We start from the raw sequence: 15,825 nt of genomic DNA, 5'->3' as shown, positions 1-15,825 counted from the left end.
AGCTCGGAAATGGCAGGAAAAGGCGAAATCAGGCAGTGCCATCAGCTGGGAAACACGAGGGGCTGGAAAGCGCCTTTTACCTGGATAGCTCGGGGAGCTGCAGTGAGGATGGAATATCGTTCTTAACCTGAATTTTAGGGAATATTATTGTGGCTGTCACTTTTTTGGTTTGCTGTTTTCCCCAGTGTTACTCTAATCGACCTGTTGGCAAGACGATTGCATGTATCGTTCCCTGCAGCGAGAAGAACCTCTGTTTTCTTGTCTTTGACGCTCAAAAAATATAAGACCGATTAAATGGCAAAGAGAACTGATGAGCAGAAATAGCAAGTGGATACTGCTGGTACGTGGAGGCTGCACTGTGGTCATTTTGGGGGTGTGTGAGGCAGCTCTGTTGCAATTGGATGAAAAAAATCACAATCTGGAGAAGAGAAATCAAACTTGTGAGAACTGCTAACCTCAGTCTTCCCGAGACCTTTAATACATCTGGGGCCACTTTAAAAGTTCTCTGAAAGTAGTAACCTGCACGTTTGGCTCCGGCTTAAGGTGTATAAGCTGCATCTTTACTGTAAATTACCTCACTGCAAAAGATATTATGTGGGATATTATCGCTATAGTACTTCAGAGTCAAATGTAAATGCTCCCTTAACCGAAAACAGCAGTGGAAACTCTAATCCCATTCTCTGGCCTGCAAGCATCGTGCTCTCCTGAGTACACACGTGGGCATACACTGGGTACGATAGATTAATTTAGAAATCTGCATGTTGAAAATTGCAGGGCCCAGTTTAGCACCGGGAAGGAGACATGGTTGTCCCCATCAGTCAGTGCTGGTCCCCACCTGCATAATGCCTCCCTGCACTGGAGACCAAACATTTGATGACGTGTGCAGAGGACAGACCTGCACTAAGGTAGATCAATGGTGAGGAGATGCTGGGGATCAGGCCTCTTAGGAGCATGTGAAATAATAAAGGAGAAGATGGATGTCTGCTAGTGCACAGTTTCATTCCATTTTAATTGAGTAATGCTGCTGCAATGTGTTTATATCAAAGCAGAAGTTAAAGCCTGTATGATAGAATTTTTGTTGTTTTTCTAAATTGAGAACTCCTTTTATTCTGCTAATCCTTTCAGCAGCTGCAGGCTCTGTCTGCTCTTTTCAGGCACACAGTCCACTGCTTTATTTCCTGCTCCTCTGTTCTGACTCTTGTACTTGGTCTGATTTCTCCACTTCCTTAACTTCTGACTTGTTCTCCTCTTCTCTTGCCAGTGTTGGGATATGTGGGCTGCATTTCATTATCACGAAGAGCAAGCCTCAGCCTCCCGTGCCCTTCTCTATACGCTGCAACAGTAAGGCAGAAATATTGGGAAAAGCCTTTCTCCTAGGGACTAGGTGGCATTTTCCTTGGGATATTCTCAAAGGAGTAACACTGAGCGAGCTCCAGCACACTGCTGCACTGAAAGCAGCCTATGCAGTAGCAGGGCGGTGTGTCCAGGTGGGGATTGCTACCAGCCACCTTTGCTGAGCTTCATATTGCATCTCCCTTTCCTGCCTTCTTCCCTGGCACCAGGGACCTTGAGTAGGGTTTACGCCAGGGCAGTGCTGCCAGGTGAAGATGAGGGGCCCCAACAGAGAGCTGCGGAGCAGTCCTTTTTGGTGGCTCCCACTGCATCGCCACTGGCAGCAGTGCAGTGGGCTGTGGGGAACGGGGACTCAAACTACCCCCTTGACTGTGGGACTTCAGCACATAAAGGAGCTACTGTGACCCTTGAAGCCAAGCACTCCTGTGGCGTTAGAGAAGGCTTCAGCCCTTCCACTAGTTTCCAAAGAGAAACTGAATGCTAAACCTACGTTGAGGTTTTGAGGGATGTAGATGAAACACCTCTAATGTTCCTAAAATCCCCGGGTTGCCCTGGTAAGAAAGTGCAGTACTGCACACTGCTCTCTATAAATAGTGCAGCTTTATGCTGTATTAGCCCTTGTTATCTGTCCAACGTCTGTTTTCTGTGCTCTCTGGACCTCCACATCCTCCTGACTTGGAGTTTTACCTGCAAACGGCAGAAATGTCATTAAACCCCCGATGCAGAAATGGGCAGGACCTAATGCCCTGCCCTGCATGCATGCTGGACGAGGTGGGGGTCTTCTCTAGGACACTGTGTGACTGACTACTACCAGATAAATCCTGATTTTAAGGAAAGCAACTGATAGTGGAGCAAGGTCCCCCCATAGAGGCTTAAGAAGCAGATGCCAGCCCATGCAGCTGATTTAACATTGTCCCTTGGCTGAGAAATCCTGCAAGTGACAGCTGCACCTCTGGGACAGCTCTCACGGTGTCCCCTGCACCTGCAATTATTTTCAGTATTTATCAAGAAGAAAAGCACTTACAAAATGCTGCTCTAAAGCTCCCCAACTTAGCTTTAATAACAGCCAAAGAGTTCAGCTGTGTTGGGGAGTGCTGTGGGTCAGACAAGGACAGTATGACAAGATACAGCTTTTTGCCAGCCCAGACTCTTCAGCCCTACTCACGCCAATGGCAGGGACCCTCGCACCATTTTTTAAGCATAATTTGTTTCATGGAAAATGCTGTGGTTTTTTTTTTCTTTTTTTCCCCTCCCTTTAGCTCTATTCTTCTTGCTCATTGTGACTGAGCATGGTAAACAGATTACTCAAACAGCCTGGAAAATTTAACAGCAACTGCTGTCCACTGGGAAAGCCTCTTCCTGTCCATTCCTGAAAGCTGTCAGTCCTCATGGAAGTATCATCATTTATCTAATTAGAAAGATGCAATAAAATGGCTGTATGCAATTTCAAAAGTCACACAGTACACTAATACAAGTTCACAGAAGGATCTTTTTTGTTAGATGAGTCTAGGCCTTAGTGGAAGAAACCAACCTGGAAGCTGGCACCATCTCCCTGTTTTTTCCCCCCCCCCCCCCCCCCCAGCCACTGTGGCACCTCCCTGCCTACCTCACACAGCATCCCTCTGCAGCTTTTTGCTGGGAAAAATGTTCCTCCTTCAATACGTGTACATTCAGCAAAGTGAACACTGCGAATTAAAACTTTATCTCTGCATGTATTGGGGCCCTTTCAACCCTCAGCTATGGCTACCAAGAACCTACACATGAGCCGTGTTTGCCCCAGGGCTCTGCAGCAGCAAAGGGACACATGGGGCAGCATTACAGGAATGAGCAGGTCTGGAGAAATGACACAGCTTGAACTGACTTGCTCAACTGTAAATAAGGCAAAGCTTAATTCCCCCTCTCACCCCTGGTTTTCTCTGAAATTATCAGATTTTATGCATCCTGCTCTGACCCCACAAAGTAAGTCCTGCAAAAGTGCGCTCAGACTCAGGCCAGTTGGTCAATTTTTTGACTGTGCTTATGTAGCTTCTGCAAACCTGTGACAACATTATAGCCTGGGATCCATTAAGAAGAGCATCTCTAAACTAGACATCACTCGATCCTTAATCTCTGAAGGCATATCATGGGAATTTAAGCATGTTAAACTTTTAAGGTAAAGCTTAGTCTTCAATATTGTCCTGAACAGTAAAGGAGTTAAATGCTGACAGCACCTTCCTGAATTGAAATTCCAGGCAATATATATTTAAAACAAAGCAATATGAAAATAGCAGTAACAAGCCATCCAAATACACCAACTGTTGTCATAGCTCAGGTTACGTTATTGAGAACAAAGATTGATTAAGAATCTCCTAAAGGCTCTACTGCTGCTGCCTGGGATCTTACACAAACCTTATTTTGGATGCAGATGTAAACAAGACATGAGCTCTTTAGCAAAGCTTGCTGCTCTTCAGGTTTCACAGCTCCTTGATCGGAAATCATTCAGGCTCTCAAGTTTACATCCTTCTGGTTGTAAATCTGTGTTAGCAAATTCTGGTGTAGTTAGTTGTACCTCTATCAGCATGGTATCGTTACATCTCTACATGGCTTTGTCTCCGTTTTAGCAAAGAGTACAAAGATATGCTTATGTTTCACTATGGTCAATGAACTGAGGTGGAATTTAAAAGTGAAAAAGGATATTTATATTTCCTGGGGCGTGCACAACTATTGCACAATGATATTTGATTTAAAGCTCGCACCTGATTTTAAGTGCACTTTAATAACTATCTCAACCTGAGTTTAAATGAGGTTACAAATACTTATCAGCTTAGTATACACTTCTACAGGCATCACTTACAATGCCATGTTGCTGTCCTCATGTATTTAGAAATCGGTGCTGACTTGAATCTTGACTTTATTTTTAAATCTTTTATTTATTTTTAAAGAATACATTTAGATAACTTTACCAACAAGAACTAGAAACTTCTTGATTTCCAAAAGAAATGCCAGCTTTTCTTGAAGCTGTTAAATATCTATGATCTGGGAATTTCAGGAAAATGCCAGACCTGTTGTAACATGATCTCAAGAGTTAGCAATATTACTATATAATTTTCTTTTGTGCATATGAATCCTGTATTAGCAAATACCGCAACTATGTCTTGAAATTAAGTATCTTCAAAATTAGTAGACTTCATGTTGCTCACTGATATCTTTATAAATCAAGTTTGTGTAAGCAGTTGACCAGCTGTATAAAAAATTTCATCCCAAAAAGTCACTCCTTCCCCCCGCATGGAAAAGTTTATTTACAGAATGTTTTGAGTACACAGAAACATGGAATTAAATTAGCTAATCCTGCAAAATACAGATCAACACAGACCTGAAGACCCCTGCCATCGCAACATATGGGACCTTGGTTACGATACAGTTTCTGTTCTAGTTCTGCCACAGATCGGAGATGTTTGACTTGTTTTAGGTAACTGTGAAAGAAGAAAAACAAGACAATAGACCTCTGCTTGAAGTAGGTTCTTTATAAATGTCACTTTACAGAAGTTTTGTCATTGGTTTGGGTTTTTTTCAGTTCTGGTGCTTTTGAGCAGCTAAATCTCAGCTGAGAAGTCCTTGGACTACCTCAGAAGGCCACAAAGGGATATGTAGGGATTTCAATAGATGGCGTTTTCAGAGACCTGTCTTCAGGGAGGTCCTGTGAGTTGGTGGCTGGAAAGTGAATTTGCTCCTCTTGGCCTTTGTGTGCTGCTTTCCCTGTCTCTGAAATCAAGATGACGATCCCTACTGCTGCAAAGGACAGCCAGGCTGCCTGAGCAGCTCCTGTGCCCTGACCATGTTTGGTCAATGACAAGCATTTTTATTAGATTCATGGTAAAAGGAGTGTATGAGACTGGCCCCCTATAACTTTAATTAACGAGAACAGATTACACTTGTCCCCATTGCTCTCCGCTGTGCTGTGCAACCTGAACACAGCATGGTGCATTCACACCCAACTTCCCTGTGGTATGACTGCCAGCCTCACTCTGTTATGTGGGTAATAACGGATTAATGTGGTTCATACCTAGCTGCTTTAATTTAATTTAGGGCCTGATCCTATGAGGCAGTGAAGTCCTCAGCTCTCGTTGACTTCAGTAGGATTTTAGGGACTCGGGACCTGTTAAGAAAAGGGTCTTTAATCTTCTGTTGGAAGCCCGAGCATGCAAAGGGGAGCTATTCCTTCTGTACGCGCTCGTAATATGTACAGGATTTGGGTACCTTTTGTAATAGTCTGCTTAAGTCTTAACGAGTTGCTAGGGAACCGGCCGTGTCCACAACCAACAAACATGTAGACGTTGTGTCCTACTGGTCTCTGGCAGAGTTTACTGTAAGAAATGGCGTTATTGCAACAAGATCTACTAGCAGTAGTACAAAAAAGTAGTTCTTCAGCTTTTTTTTAAATTACAAATATTTTAATTCTATCATACAAATAGAAATTGCTTCTGAGCTGAAGGCTAGGCATGTGAGGACACCACCCAGAATCAAATACTTCTTTCCCTTATTCTTTAAAGTATTGATTCAGCTATTTTTTAATTTACTTGAGTCTAAGTACAGCATTTGGAAGCTTAACAAGCTTGGATACTTTCTGCTCTCTTGTACTAACTAATGCTATTACTATTTTCAAGACACTTATAAAAAGAGCTGATTATTTATGTTTCCAAAGTGTATGGCTTTTCAAGTTTTCAGATTGCATTTAGGAGTATCAGAAACGATGAAACTTTTGTGTTTATGGAGTCCTAGAATGCCATTTCTGAAATGGTTTCATCTCCCTTTCGTGGACATCAGAACTGTCTGCATTATTTTAAATTAGTGATAAAACAAGGCTTGAAACCCCAACTACCAAAGAAATAAATCTGCTATTAAAACAGGACAAAATCTGGGCAGAGAAAAAAAAAGTCATGGGGAAATGGAAATTAAATATAGTCTGAGATGACCTCCCTAAAAACAAGCAAGCAAACCCTGTTCTATTAAGCTCTTGCGAGAGCTGCTAAAGAATTTTGAAATAATCCAGAGAAGGAACTCAACCCCTCATTTTCATTCTTCTCGGTCCATTCCTTGCAACTCCCTAAGAAAAACTGATCCCTTGGGTGTTTTGTACAAAAGAATGAATTTTTGTGATATAAAAGCACACAGCTTAAAGCTGTAAGTCCTCATATTCCTTGGCAGTCATTATCTTCAGGTTTATGGAGAAGCACATTTTGATCCTTTCCAAGGCATAGGTTGGCAGGGAGGCAAGGAACTCTCTTCTGAATTCATCAACCTTCCTCGTGGGGTCTGAGCAGGAGCGATCTCACCGCACAATACAGCATTATTAAAAACCCACCATATGTGACACGTGCTAATAGTTTTTTCTCCTTGTCTCACGGTGGTTGCACAATGTAACAGCAAAAAGATGCAAGACACTTAGCAACTACAAGACACTAGCCAACTAATGATGCTTCTTCTTGTCAGACCTGTAGCTTATTACGTCATGCACGTGTATTCAAGTAGAATGACCTTTTTGCAAGGTCATGATGAATGCATCTCTGTACTTAGAGAACAACTTTTTCTAGTCTGACTGCTCATCCCTGTGCGATTATCTGAACCAGAGTTAATGTGGCATAATTAACACATCTGTGAGTTGTCCAGTGTCACAGGTGAACTAGAGGTTTTGTGATGGGCAGCCTTATGACATTCATTGTCATAGATCATATAATATTGTGGATTTTAGTTCTCTGACCCAGTGTATTCAATAGAATGAGATTCTTCCTTAACTTGATTTTTCCTGTCTTTTGTGACTCTAAATAAGGTCCTTATATTGTTCAAACATAATTTTTGTGGTATATTATATTAAGATGTTTGGCCTGATCTAGATTATGCAGCTCCATGTAACTGATGAAAGAGCTATTGTTTTTCACAGCAGAAAAACTGCCACTCATTCAGATCACCGACCTATTTCTTGGAGTCAGAAGTAACCTTTCTGAAGTCTTACTGATTTTTAATGCTATGTTTTACACTATTGATCTTGAAGCCCTATGTTTGAAGTGTGATTTCAACAGTATTTAAGGATCAGATAAAAAATTTCAACTTAATTTTCAGATGCAGAAAGATTTTATGTTTCCGTAAGTTTTGGTACTATTCTAAAGAAAGTGTTAAATGAATTGGAGCAATTCAGCCACGGGGGTCATTCCATTACTCAATGATACAGAAATTCCTCAGGCTTAAACATCACCAGTATATTCCTCTCCACCTTTCTTTCTCTGAGATCCAGTGGAATTTGTCTCTCTTATCTGAAAGAGATGATGAACCACGTCCAGGAACAAGAATTTAATTGGCTCACCCTAACACTAGATTGGGCCGTTCATTACTCTGAAATCAGAAAAACAGAATCTACAAGTTCCTGAAGATGGGAACAATTTGTAGACAACCACTCCTCTAATCTTGCTTTTCAGCCCTGACTTGCAGAGGCCAGTGCCAGAAGAACACATCAGGAGAATAAACTAATACTGCATAAAGAGATTTTGTGGAGGCTGGCATGTGAAGAAATGTATTTACCATTATATATGGCTTTCCTCTGCAGGAGAACAGGGCTTGCACATTCTCTATGCTTTCTCACTATACAAAGAGGGATACAGGCATTTAAAAAGGAATTAGGATGCTGAGATGCTCAGTCCATGCTGGATTGCTGGCTCCCTGCTCTTCACCATGGAACATCTGCTAAAGAACTCTTTGGGACACTTCTGGGTTTTTCAGGACTAGCAGAAAAAACAACACTGTTAGGATGTTTTATATTTGGGGCACTTTGGTACTGACAAATGCCTTCTCATTTTATCATGCTGCAATCAAGATGACAAAAAAAGTGTGGCAGCTAGTAGAAACTCCCCCCACAGCCCAACAAAAAACGGGGTCTTGAAAGGAAAAGTTTGGCACACAAAAAGCTCCAAACACAAAAAAGCTAAACCTCTACCAAACCGTTTCTGCTTGTTGTGAGCCTGCCAAAGCAGAACAGACTTTCTCAACAGAAAAGGTTACATTATGCTAGAAGGAAATGAGCTGCAAGGCACAGGAAAAGGGAACACGAGTGGAGATTTATGGCACCACTGAAAGCAGGCACTGTACTGCCAGATCAGGAGTAGGAAACTACCAAAGGATGCTACCTTTGTTTTTTCATCTATCAAGGAAGAAAGAGAGTTTCTGTTGCAGGGTATCTATAAACTACTGACATCCATTGCAGAAAGCCCATCGCTTCAGCCTTCTGATCAGAGTCATTGCATCCCAATCAGAATTTTCTACTTTTTTAGAAGGTAAGAAGGAAAAAAAAACCAACTAGCAAACCACACCTAAATTAAAACCACCCAAACCAAAACAACCAGTCAATGAATACCTGACAGTTAATAGCCTGGAAACAGAATTGTGTTACAAGTGTTGCAAGTTTTGCCCAAGTATCACTGACTTTATAAAGTACAAATTGAGTTTTTTTTCAAAAGATCTTCATTACGCCCTACTGCTCTTCCTGAAGATCATATGGGAAGGATTTGTTCAGGTTGACATTTTTTACTTTGGTTTTTTTTGCTGCTGTTTTGGCTTTTGCTTTTCGTATTGTACATGAGGGACTTCACATGCTAAATTCTCCTGGATACAGACTGCAGCAGAAGGGCACATCTGTGGACAAACAAAACTGTTTTCTATGCCCAGAAAGACTCAATTAAGAAAAATATAAAGTTAAGGCTTTTTTCTTTTTTTTTTTTTTTTCTTTTTTCTGCCAGGAATCTCTAATTAGAGCTCCTTTTTGCCTCCCTCTGTAAATTCAGTCTCAGAGGTAAACTGCTAGCCCAGAGAAGCTGCAGGATCTCCCTGGATTTTTACCAAGCTAATTTGAACTTTGCCATGTTTTTTACTTGCAAGTGAAACTGCAGCTTGTTTTCAGCTCCCTGAACTCAGGTGAAAGGCTACCCCAAATGATCCTGATGCATAACTGTATGTTGGCACAGCCTCAAAGAACATGAGAACACGGTATCACCCCTAAAGCATATCACGTCATAAATGTAACTTGCACAACGCATTTTGGATGGGCATCCCTAGGTTTCTTTCTTTCAAATTGTAGGGTCTGACCTTTCTCAGTAGTATGTGCCTCTCTTTCATACTGGGTATCATACCAAATTACAGACACCAATCAGCTTTTATGTACATATGGAACCTGGGCATGTAATTTTCAGTAGTTATGAGTCTGAGCCTAAGGTTCTGGACTGTATGGAAAAATATCTTCACAAGTGCCCCAAAAGTGTCTTTGTGGTTTTTCACTACTAAGGAAAATGTGCCATTTATCTTGAACAAAAATTAACTCCTGCCTTTATTTAACCATAATTTGCATTTATATGAGGACAAGATGTTGAATTACATTTCTCTACAGTCCAGAGCAAGATCCTGAATTACTGTCCTGAAAAAAAAATCAGTCATGTATGTGTAAATACTTTGTGTGCTACATCAGCAAGTGCTATGTGGAACTGAATGCTCAAAATACTAGTTAGCAAGGTGTGTAACATAGATAAGGAGGATACTTTCTTTTTAGAAACGCTTTTTTTTGAGAAAGAGAACCACTGAAGTAATCTGTATTACTCTCACAAGTCAGCAAACAGAACTGTGTCCTGAAACTTCAGCTAGCTATAAAAGTGAAATGCTCTCACACAGATTCAGAAAGGGTGAAGATTCTTGCTGCAACACCACCATTTTCTGTGACCCTGGGTTGGATCACAGAAATCGGAAGAAATCACCAAGAGATGTGGGTGTGTTTCTTGTGTTTTTCTCATACATCTCTGTTTCTGATACAGTCCTGTAACTTGGGTACTACTCCAGTGAAGTCCATTGGGACTGTCTAGGAATGATCTCCTAATGATTTGATACATTACTTGATAAAGAGATGGATCTGATGGGTGCTGGTTGATTCAATGACCAATAACCAGTCTCCTTAAGCAATGGTGGCATATGAAACATGATCAGAGAAGATTCACCAAGTAGCTGGCATTAATAGCTATTCATTTCCACTTAAGTTACTGTTTTTTTAATGAAAAACATGAGTACGAAGGCTACTCCCAGTTCCATGTGTTCTCCTCCCCCCATGTTAAGCTAGCAGCTTGCTGAATCCTGTAGTAGACTTCTGTCTATAAAGACCATCTGTGGGATCTAGGGCACGTTAGAATGGCAAGAGATGTAGTGGCAAGGAAGGCTGGTAAATAGTTTTCTGTTAACGGCAAGGAGGAAAAATCACATCCAGTGCAATCATACCTCTGAACTTGGTGTTATCTTGGAGCGGTGCCCTTGGAAGTGATTATTTATGTAAATGAAAACTTCCCTGCAGATGCATATGCAATTGTTAGTAAATAAGTACAATGCCAGGCAGGTATAATGACAACCCAGGAAATTTATTTGGTCAGTCCCTTGATGGATTATCATGATGTGGACAGTAATTTGCATTACATATTAGGACAATCCTGACATAAGGAAGCATCTCCAGCGTAAGGGGGCTTTTCAGCTTGCATGCATTCTGCCGAGACTATCCATAAGGTGGCTGACTGACATCAGCTATGGAAGAAAGTGAGTGTGCTGTTTTCTGGGTGATGTGAACAGGCAAATTCCAGAAAGCTACTTCCAGAAGTAGCAATAACTGAACGTATTGCTTGCTGGCCATCTGATAACAGTTTTGATACTATCATTGGACTTGAGTCGGGAACCTGCTTACAGTGGATCTTACACCAAGCTTGTGTGTGAGTAGAATAAGCACTGCAAGCATTTTTTTAAGCAACCGAAAGTCAGCTGACACATATAACTTGTCCACCTGTGCTCAGCAAAATAAGGAGATGTATTTAGTTTAAGCTGAGATTTTATTGTGGCTCAATTTGTAGGTCTTCTAATGGGTCTTATATAGCCTGACATAAAATCATTCACGTGTATACAGCAGACTTCATAATGTGAGTGCGGCCCTATGGCTACTTTGATGTAGTTTTACAAGCTGCATAAACAGATGTTTTAAGAGATGTTTAACTTTGTTTTATAGAAAACTACTTGAGCTGTACAAAAAAACCCAAAGTCAAACATCTCTTGTTAAATGTCTTATACATGCAATTTGCGTATACAGTTGCATGTACATTTCTAACGTAAGAACGGTGAATTTTATTATTCAGACCAAAAGTATCAGGCTGGTATCAGACTTTAATCAGGCTGCTGTTTCTAATTCTTATACTTTTCTAAAGAACAGTGGAATGTGGCAGAAACTACACAGAGCCAAGTCATGGAGCTTCTTACTTAGTTTTTCATTTACATAGGCAAAACTCTCATTGAAGGCACTGAATAAGAATTTCTCTGTATAGCTAATATGCCTGTGCTTATAGAAAAGATACATGTCAAATAATCTTGATTACACATATAGCTCTACAAATAAGATATAAAACCAGCTATGTAGAAAGTGCATAAAATAACTGTTGAATTAAATATGGCATAGATTTCTGTGTCTGCTAAACAAATACTAATTGGGTTTTCAAGCAATTAGATAGTATCTGTAAGTTGTTATTTAGTAGATAATAAAGCACATATGTTACTACTTTTTAAGCTGTATCACTTCATCTGAGTATTGGAAAGCTTAATTTGCAGTGTAATTGAGTACATTAGAAGATTACGGGCTGGAGCCCGTGAGAGATTTGTTTTCACTGTATGTAACCATGTTTAACACAAAGCGGTTTGGGTGGTCCTACAGCTAGTCTCAGGCACTTTCCAAAATTCTGTGGCAGAGATGAATTGCCAGAAAGATTTGTTACTACTACTAAATGCTGTGTTCAGCTTTACAGTCATTAAGTATCAGTCTCTTTTTAGCACAAATACAAAACCTTTTTGGTTTAAGTACCTGCATTTACATTAGGATACCCCAAAGAGGTGTCTTCTGCCTCAACGTGAAACAACCTTTGGAAACAGCTTTCTTCTCTAAGCAGGCTTGTTTGTATGCAAAAAATAAAGAAATAAATAAAGTAATGAAAGATAGTCTTATGTGTTGTGAGAAAGCTAGGCTGCTGGAAGAAATCAGGAGACCGTCCTATGGGGTGGATATAACAGGCATATTATATTCCTAATTTGATGCACTTTGTTCTGCTATTTTTTTCCGAATATTTTCTGTTAGATGAAATGGTATTTCTTAGGGCAAAGCCTTTCAAACCTCTACAAAGAGAGGATAAAAATTTGAAAGGATTTTTTGTGAATGTATTAAGATGGCATGGCAATTCATTATATTGACAAATATCTCAGTTGTAAAAGCAGTAAGAAAATTGTCCTATAATTCAAAACATGGAAAGAAGACAGAGAAGGAACACCTGCTTTGTAGGGAATTAGCACAGGCCATGGGAGCTGCAGGGCAGCTGGCAGGATAAGGGCTGCCTCTGCCCTCCCGTAACACAGTCACTGCTCCCCAAACCAGCATGTGCTCCGTGATCACAGGGCAGACTGAGCATCTCCTTAGCTCTAACAGCCAGAAGCCTGTAATGTTTAAGCTGGATGAAGTGATGTACCTGCATCTAGAGGTAGTTTTTATTTCCTCAGATGCAACTATGAAATTTCATGGGGTCCTTATGGACCACGAAATATTGAGAGACCCTGACATTATTGGAATACTCTTAAATATACCAGATAATGGTGTTCATACCTACAAGCCTTCTCTTTCACTTCATTGTGCTAGGGAGCACAAAAAAGACAATCTGATTTTTTTCTTCCAACTACAAATCATATAATGCTTTATTTTAAACAAGCAGAATTAGTGTATAGAAGGCAGCCATGAGCTTATTAATCACATATTTATAGGCTCATATTTACAGTATTTTCCAAATACTCCCTCGTGTTTCCTCTTCCTGCTACTAATTACTAGAAGATTATCATTTTCTATATCCATCCCGCAGCAGATTAGAATTGTAGAGCAGTCAACTAAAACAGAGCATTTGCTGTAATGCTGGCAGATCACAGCATTAAACTTTTATCTGATAATGCAAAAATATCCTCTTACATTTTCTGTATCTGCAGCACTTTTATACACTATTTGCATAGATAACCTACAAGAACATTTAAAGAAAAATAGAGAGCATAGTCTCGTTTTAGCTCCATGCAGAGCAAGAAGAGGGTTTTTCCAAAGGTGATTTCTTTTTTCTTGGTGTTCTCAAGAAATATGACTTTGCCATGGGACACATCAGAGTCTGATGTCTAAACCCTTGAAGGGAAAAGGGTTTCCCTCCCCCACCCAGAAACGGGAAATACATGATGACGGCTGACATAAGAGTCCTGGTCTGTTATCAGTTCAAAAGGCTATGACACCGACTGCACCCATTTTTTCCCCATATTCAATCATTTGGAAAGAAGTCTTCCCCTTATGTTAAATTTTATCATACAGAAAATTTGTGAGCTAACAGGTTGCCTAATACCAGTTCAGATCAAGTAGTTTAGTTTTTTGCTGAAAGAGTCTTAAATAACATTTCTCTTGTTTAGCTCAATAATGGCTTGCAAGCCGATTTGGTATAATTTACAGTGTCCTCTAATTACAGGCTGTCATGTTTTATGTAGTAACATCTACAAAGCTATACTATACTCTTACTATATATCACTTTGTTACTGAAGACCTTGTGACACATGATGTAATTTCACCCACCTGCACACAAACAAATCAAACCCAAAAATAGGATCCTAGGGTTGTTTTTCAAACTTCTTTTATGAAAATATGGGGAAATTTGCAGCAGAATTTTTAGGCTTTATTTGGCAATGCAGGTAGCCTTCTCTAACACTTAAACCGCTTGACTGTACTAGACTTTATCATAAATGTCAGTATTTTTCCCTACTCAAATGTGTTTGATTAGATGAGAGGCTGTTTCACAAGATTTATTTTGTACAAGAATTATATATATGTATTCTGCTTGCAACATGTTGCAAATAAGTCAGGTTGATGAAAGTTTGACTGGGAAGGGATCTGAGAGAGCAGGGTAGCAGTCTTGAGATACAATTATCTAATACCAGGACTAACAAATAACATAGATGCCGTAAATTTTCCCTATGGCCAGCAGCAACTCAGGCGATACCTAACCCTGGAAGTGCCTTACTTACAGCACTGCCTTGTTGAATACCCACAAGTACCCCACTCTTACGCAAGGTCATCTGTGCTCCACTGAGATCCAGAAACTAGATTTTCCCCCTTAAATATGCCAAGGGATTCAATGTAAAGATATGTTTGTATACCTGGAACACATCTTCCCACAAACTGCAGTTATAGTTGCCCATTAGATTTTAGTATTTCACTATGGGAACAGAATGAAATATTTTCCTTTTATATAATAGTCTCGCCGTTGATGCAAGAGATCCTGTTCAATGGCATTAAAATTTCTCTCTCTCTTTTTTTTGCAAGACCCTATCTACCTAAACGGGGCATAAAGGGATAGAGGGCTAACAGCATAAAATTGCAGTAGGATAGTATGATAGCCTATAGGAAGTATGCAGTAAAGTCCTCTTCCTCAAGCTTGGGGACATCATTTGCGCAGACACAATGGGGTGTCCCAGCCCATTCTGCTACTGCACAGCGTATTCCTGCAGATGCCGCAGCTCCTGTCGTGCCCACTGCCATCTCCCCGTGCTGCCATGGACCTTGCCCCAGCTGCCACTGCAAGTCCTTCCAACAGCTCATGGTGGAGAAGACGATGGCTGGGTCTTCTCACAGGGTTTTGAGGCTCACTGGGTTTGTACAGGCTGCTTGTATCCAGCTGGGAAACTGCTCCTTCCCCAGGCTTGCCCCCACTTCTCTAGCCCAAACACCACGGTGATAGAGCACGCCGAGGGAAGGTGCTGAGCATAGCCTGCCCTGATTTATCAGTTTAGACTCTACTATGGGAGAAGTGTGAGAAGCAGGCTCAGCCCCGCTGGCTGGCAGCTCCTGAAGTGCAAACCAGAAGGTTTGTCAGAAAAGGCACCGACCAGCAGCAGCTCTGCCAGCGATCAGCAGGTGCGGGAAGCGGGAAAGCACATCGCTGCTGCTGGCCGTGCTGCCAACTCCCGCACAGCTATCGTGGGTGCTGTGATGTTCGGCGGCTTTCTGAAAGCCCAAGCTGCCACCTTCATTTTGAAGAACGCAAATCTCAGATAAAAGAATCAACTTTTGTTTTAGCCTTAGAAATAAGAGCCCCGCATAAGCCTTAACAGCTCAAAAGGCTATCAGGAAAACGCTTTAGAAAATCTCATGATTTTGCGTTCAGCTGAACGGCTGGGGTAGAGGGAGGGGGCTTTTACTCATATTTTGTTGGTACCTCAAGATGGACCGTGCATTATAGGCGATAATGACATGCCGTCCCGTCCCAGCTCTCTCCCTCCACCCAGCTCACCGCTGGCCGAGATGCGCCGTCCCAGACAACATCGCCCGGTAACCTTCCTGGTACCGGTAACGGGTGGCGAGCTGGCGCCCCGGTACAC

This window comes from Pygoscelis adeliae, unplaced genomic scaffold (assembly GCF_000699105.1).
Source record: "Pygoscelis adeliae isolate BGI_AS28 unplaced genomic scaffold, ASM69910v1 Scaffold62, whole genome shotgun sequence".
In the NCBI taxonomy this organism is placed as follows: Eukaryota; Metazoa; Chordata; class Aves; order Sphenisciformes; family Spheniscidae; genus Pygoscelis; species Pygoscelis adeliae.
The sequence above is the reverse complement of the archived record's forward strand: the minus strand, read 5'-3'. Positions refer to the sequence as shown.